At 41.6% G+C, this 7,114-nt stretch overlaps 1 non-coding gene across 1 annotated transcript; it reads left to right on the plus strand.

Moving 5' to 3' along the window:
• Positions 1-334: 334 nt before the first annotated feature.
• LOC129401244 (U6 spliceosomal RNA) lies at positions 335-441 on the plus strand. The gene has a single exon (XR_008628176.1). It is a non-coding gene; the product is annotated as a U6 spliceosomal RNA (small nuclear RNA).
• The last annotated feature ends 6,673 nt before the right edge of the window (positions 442-7,114 follow it).

Here is a 7,114-nt window from a genome sequence, read left to right on the forward strand (position 1 = left end):
AAACTAAAATATATTCAAAGATTAGTGGGTGAAATTTCCTCAATTTTTTGAAAAGCATTAATCTACACATCCAAGCAAGGTGTGCAATTAACTTAAAGTGCGATAAATGCAAAGCTATCCACAAAGAAGATATATAATAAAAGTGTTGAAAGCCAAAGCTAAAACCTCAAAAGTATAAGAAAATGTATTTGATTGCATAGAGTGAAATACTAATTGGGTTCACAACTGAGTTCTCATAAGGAACAATAAACAATTGAAGTCAGTGTGAAGACTTTTTGAAAGTACTGACAATAAAGAAAAGCAAAGACAATGTTTCAAGGAAAATAAACAAGCAGTGCTCGCTTCGGCAGCACATATACTAAAATTGGAACGATACAGAGAAGATTAGCATGGCCCCTGCGCAAGGATGACATGCAAATTCGTGAAGCATTCCATATTTTTTGGACGATTCTCAAAAAACTAGAGGTTGAGCTCCCATTTGACCCAGCAATACCACTGCTGGGAATATATCCCAGAAAAGCCAAAAAGTATAGTCGAAGTGACATATGCACTTATATGTTCACCGCAGCACTGTTTACAATAGCCAGAATCTGGAAAAAACCCGAGTGCCCTAGAACAGATGACTGGTTGAAGAAACTCTGGTACATCTATACAATGGAATACTATGCAGCGGTTAGAAAAAATGAGGTCATGACGTTTGCATATAAGTGGATCAACATGGAAAGTATCATGCTAAGTGAAATGAGTCAGAAAGAGACAGACATAGAAAGATTGCACTCATCTGTGGAATATAGAATAATAGACTATAAGACTAACGCCCAAGAATAGTAGAAATAAGTACCAGGAGATTGTTTCCATGGCTTGGAGGCTGGTCTCTCATTCTGGGTAACTCAGGGAAGGGACCACCAAGTAAAATGTGGTGGGAGGTCATGTGGGGGAAGGGTGAGGTGGGTGGAATACAGACTAGAGACTGAACACAATGGCCACTCAACACCTTTATTGCAAACCACAACACCTAATCAGAGAGAGAGAACAAAAGGGAATTCCCTGCCATAGTGGCAGGGTAGGGTGGGGGGAGACGGGACTGGGGAGGGGGGGAGGGATGTTGGGTTTACTGGTGGTGGAGAATGGGCACTGGTGAAGGGATGGGTTATTGAACTTTGTATGGGGGAAGCATGAGCACAAAGATGTATGGATCCGTAACTGTACCCTCACGATGACTCTCTAATTAAAAATAAACTAATAAAAAAAATGAAAATAAACAAGCAGCCAACAAACACATGTCTAGATTCAACAACATGATAAATCAGGAAATGTAAATAAAAACATACTTTATACACAGAAAGATGGCTAATAAAGATAGGGAGAGGGAGAGAGAGAGAGAGAGAGAGAGAGAGAGAGAGAGAGAGAGAGAGACGTAATAACAAGTATTAGAAAGTGTGTGTAGAGTTTAAATTCTCAGATTCCTCTGGTGGGATTGTAGAGTGGTGCAACCACTTCATAAAACCATCTGAAGAGGGATCATGAAATGGCCCAGTGACTAAAGCACCTGCAACACCATTCTTTCAAGCATGAGGCTACCCCAATGCTGCTATACATGCACCATGAAATCTTGGTAGTTTTGTTGTTGTGCTATTCCATCACACACACACACACACAAATCTTTTTACTCATTTCTTCTTCCCACCTTCCTTTTCTTCCACTAGACAGTATAATTTTATGAGTCTAGGAATCATCTTTGTTGCCCCCCTTTTTAAAAAAAATATTTATTGTATCACTGTGAGATAGTTACAAGCTTTTGTGTTTGGGTTACAATTATACAATGATCAAGTACCCATCCCTCCACCAGTGCATAATATCGTTGCCCTTTTTTTGTCTGCTTATTTGACTTGTAGCATTGCAGCACTGTCATCCTGTTGTTCATTGATTTGCTCGAGCAGGCACCAGTAGCGTCTCCATTGTGAAATTTGTTACTGTTTTTGGCATATCTAATATGCCACGGGGAGCTTGCCAGGCTCTGCCGCTCAGGCGGGATACTCTTGGTAGCTTGCTGGGCTCTCTGAGAGGGACGGAGGAATCGAACCCGAGTTGGTTGTGTGCAAGGCAAACATTAGTCACTTATATTTCAAATGTGAGTGAAACCATCTGATAATTGTTTTTTCACAACCTTACCTATTCTACATAACCTCAAGTTCTATCAATTTTGCCCCACAAGTATCAATTCACTTTTAATGACTTAGTAGTATCCCATTGAGTGTATATATGAGAGCTTCTTGGTCTCATCATTGTATGATGGATATTTAGGATACTTGCAGCAAAGACATTGTTAGGTGAATAAAAAACATGACACAAAAGAGTATGAGTGAGTCAGCTGTTTTGTGAGTTCATATCTATGGAGTCCATCCGATTAACCAGAATAAGTGGCTGCATAGAGACAAAAAGTAGGTTAATGGTTACTAAAGTCTGGAATGCAATCATAGAAGAATGGGGAATGAGTAGAAACAAGTGCAAGATATCATGGGGGGAAATCAAAAAGTGTTCTAAAATTGACCAGGGTTAACGCATTATGTGTCACTGCCTTGTATCCTTTGAAATGGGCAACTTTTATGTATGCAATTATATTTTAATAAAGCTACTTTTTAAACCTAGAGTTTAAAAACAATAGCAACAGTCACTAAAAAAATTTGATTTTTAGGTTAACATTAATGCTTTGTGTCCTCTTTAATTTGTCTTGGCTTAAATCTCATGATGATGACATCCTAACATCACTTGTCGTGTTCAAAGATCAAGGGAAGTTAGAATTTTTCTTGACCATTTTGTTTAGATTACTTTGGCCTGCTTTCCAGTGCATTGTTTAAGTTTTTAAGAATAAATAATTTTATGATAATCCTTTGTAGCCATTAGTGTAAGATAAAAATATTTATCTTAAATTCTTCTGTACATTTTAGAAATTTACACATTTTTTAACAACTCTTTTCAAGGGAGAAAAAATCAGCTTATCAAATCCAGGTCGAGCACCATATTTTAATACTTTTTGATATATTATTATTATTATTATTATTATTATTATTATTAAGTTCATGGGCCATATCCCATGGTGCTCAGTGATTTCTCCTGGCTTTGTGCTCAGGGATCACACCTGGTGGGGCTTGGGTGATTATATAAGTTGGCAAGGATTGAACCTGGTCAGCTGCATGCAAGGCAAGCATCTCACCCACTGGCTCCTAGATATTATTGTGATTGGAATGTTGGGGACAGTGGAAAGAATATTAGGTTGAATATAAAAACTGTGATTTCTGGGCAAGTCTTTGATCTTTGATCTTTGCTAGAGAGAAGCAACCACTCCTCAGTTTTGTGCAATCTTAAAAATGGGGACTTTTTGACCACTTATAGTTATGAGAGTTGTGAATTTTATGTAAAATATATTGGAAGGCTCATGAATGTGGTTCACAGGGTAGAGCACTTGCTTTACATGTGGGAGTCCCAGGTGTAATCCCTGGCACTACTTAGTCCTTTGAGCACTGCAGAAATGATCCATGAGCACTAAGCATTGCTATGTGTGCCCCCAAATAAAACAAACAGAAAATATATAGATACACACACATGCACGTGAAAAGAAGGATCTGTTTATTCAACCCTAAATCAAAACATTTGTGGTTAGTTTAAAAGGGCAAGAATAAAAATATACAAGGTTTACTACCAGCAAATGACTACCAGTGATTTGGCTTTCACTTGCAGTCTCACCTTGGAGACCAAAGGCACTGGCAGAGGCCATACTAGCAGACAGACAAAAGAGAGCACCTTTTTGGAGTCTTTCTGAAGTATATGCAGCCTGGTTCTAAATCTGTGTGGCATATGAAAAAATCTTATTGTCTCTGAACTGAGGTTCCCTTGTATTAAAAAAAAACAATAAGATGCTGAAGATGAAGATATTTAATACATCATATAAAACTAGTATGGTATAATTCTACTTTAACCTAAATATTTTTGGTTTCTTATCCGTCATAATGAAAATCTTGTCATACTATTTCAGTCATTTTTTTTCCTCTTTGGTACTTTAGAAATACAGTGCTCCAAAGGATTAAAGGGGGTTGTATGAAAAAGAATATTTTGAGGCCAGAGAGATAGTAAAGTGGGTAAGGCACTTACTTGTCTTGCATGCGATTGACCTGTGTTTGATCCTTAGCACCCCATCTAGTACCAAAAGTGATGCCAGGAGTAAGCTCTGAGCACAGATGAGTGTAGCCCAACTCTGCCACCTCCTCCCAAAGAAAAGAAATATTTTATGTTAATATCCATGTCATGATAGTAACATGTCCACTCCCAGTGGACAACAAAATTGACCACATCATAATCAATCGACGGGTTTGCTTGACCAATGTTACTGTTGTCCCAAAATTTCAAACGGGATCAGACCACCATCTCCTTTGTGCGAAGTTCTACTTCACGGAGTGAGGAGAAAGGGCTGCAAAGTTTAAGAAGAGAACTCCCAGAACGACCACCAACTGGGAGCTCTTTAGCACTATTGCGGCAATATGGGAAGATGCTATTGTTGAAAACATCGACAAGGAATATGATCGGCTGATCCAACACCTCCATTATTGTGCGAGGAATGCAAAGAGAGAGAAAGCCACAAGAAGTCCCCTGTCTTCGGAAACTTTTGAGCTCATTCACCAACGTGGTCTGGCGCAAGCCTCGGGCAATCATGAGCTAATGTATGAGCTCGCAAAGCTGTGCAGAGAAGCAATAAAGGAAGACTTCAAAGAGAGAAGAGCAGCAGTGTTGACCTATGCAGCAGAAGCTGGAAAAGATACCTTTTTGCAATACCCACCTGTCCTTAGCCAACTACAAGACCAAGATGACTGCCCTCCGACGTCCTGATGGATCTATCACATCTTCCAGAAGGGCAATGGAGAGGATAATTCATGACTTCTACTCGGATCTCTTTGACAGCCATGTCCACCTATCCACATACCAAATTCCTCAGGATGGATATGTCGTTCCCAGCGTTCTCTCTTCTGAAATCTGACACGCCATTTTGTCGGTAAAGACACATACAGCACCCAGTCCAGACAAGATCAGACCTGAACACCTGAAGAATTTTCCGCCAGTACTTGTGAATACACTGGGTTGGCTCTTCACATGCTACCTGTCTGTATGCAAGGTTCCGTCCCAATGGAAAACCAGCAGGACCGTTCTGTTGTACAAGAAGGGAGACATCCACGACACATCGTCAACTATCGCCCAATCTGCCTCTTGTTCGTCATCTACAAGTTGTTCACTTGAGTCATCCTGAATAGGATTGACAGAACACTAGATGAAGGACAACCATGTGAGTGAGACAGGTTCCAAAAAGGATTCAGCACAATCGACCATATCCACACGGTGACCAAGCTCATTGAGGTCTCTCAAGAGTTCAAGATGCTGCTCTGTCTAACGTTCATTGATTTAAAGAAGACCTTCGATTCTGTTGAGACTGAAGCAGTCATCGAAGCCCTAGCCAAACAGGGCATTCAAACTCAGTACATCAGGATCCTCCATGAGCTATACTATGGATTCACCACAAGGATCTCACCATTCTACAAGGAAGTGATCATTGATGTAAAGAGAGGGATTCGGCAGGGCAATACCATTTCTCTGAAAATCTTCAGTGCCACTCTCGAGAACATTATGGGATGACTGAAATGGGAAGGAATGGAAGTGAAGATAGACAGTTGGCAACTATACCACCTTCGCTTTGTTGATGACATCGTTCTCATAACACCAAACATTAGCTAAGCGGCACAAATGCTGACTGACTTTGGCTGCGAGTGTGGAAAGGTCAGACTGCAGCTAAATCTCACCAAGACAATGTTCATGAGAAACAGACTAGTTCCTGGCATTCCATTTGCCCTGAATGGAATGAACATCTCCTAATGCAGCAGTTACGTGTACATAGGTCAAGAACTCAACATGACGAATGACCTGGCACCTGAACTCGCAGGAGGAAGAGAGCAGTGTGGGATGCCGTTAAGAGCTGTTGGAGTCTCTGCAGCTGGCCTGAAATCCTGGCCAAATCCCCTCTCCTTAGAAACAGGAGCAGGCTTTATTCACAGGGGCCTAAGGCCCTAGCACTCCACCCAGAAAGGCGCTCTGGTTGAGGAGATAATGGAATGAAACCTGAAAGTTACCACTTGTCTGAGCTAACATACCCGGCTTTGAGAAGCAGGAAACATAAATCATTAGCTAACATCTGTAAAGGGTCCAGCAAAGTGTATCATAACCAGGTGACCACAACATCCAAGCCACCCTGAAATTGTGTATAAATATCAGTATGTGAGAGCCAATAAAGTGAGAGTTGCTTGACCTCCAGCTCTCCCCACTCTGTGTGATTATTTCTCAGTGGTGGCTGTGGGGTGGTCATGGTGTGCAGAGGGGCTGGGCAGAGGCTTCTCCCTCCCACACTCCCTCTCCAATAGGGAGTAAATCCAGCAGCTTGGGGGATCATACTCCAGTGTGCTGGGGTTGACTGGCCAGGACCCTGACAAAGAGCGTCAATGAACTGGTTAAGAGGACAAAGAACCTCCAGCTCCGGGCACGTCATTTCGACTCCACCCTAACTAACATACGCCTGCACTAACATACACCTCAGAGACCTGGGCCCTGTGAAAACAGGATGAGAACGCTATTCGGGTATCCCAGAGAGGAATTGGAAAGAGCTATCTATGCTTGGAGTATCACGTTTCGCTCAAGTGAGAGAAGGAATCCGGAGTTCCAACCTTCATCGATGATCAAGAATCAGGGACGCTGTATTGTTTGCCAAGATGTCGAAAATCAGATGGGCCGGACACGTAATGTGAGTTGGAGATGACTGCTGGACTAGAGCTGTTACCAACTGGATTCCACAGGATGTCAAGAGACCGCATGGCCGCCCACTTACAAGATAGTCAGACTTCTTCACCAAGACCCTGAATAAACGGTTTGAGGCTCTTCATGTTTATGGAGCAAGCAGACACCATTGGGCTACACTAGCACATGACAGGAATGAATGGAGACTTTACTGGCGCCCGCTCGAGCAAATCGACGTATAACAAGATGACTAGTGATACAAGTGGTCCATGTCATACTAAACTAT

Source organism: Sorex araneus, chromosome 1 (assembly GCF_027595985.1).
Source record: "Sorex araneus isolate mSorAra2 chromosome 1, mSorAra2.pri, whole genome shotgun sequence".
In the NCBI taxonomy this organism is placed as follows: Eukaryota; Metazoa; Chordata; class Mammalia; order Eulipotyphla; family Soricidae; genus Sorex; species Sorex araneus.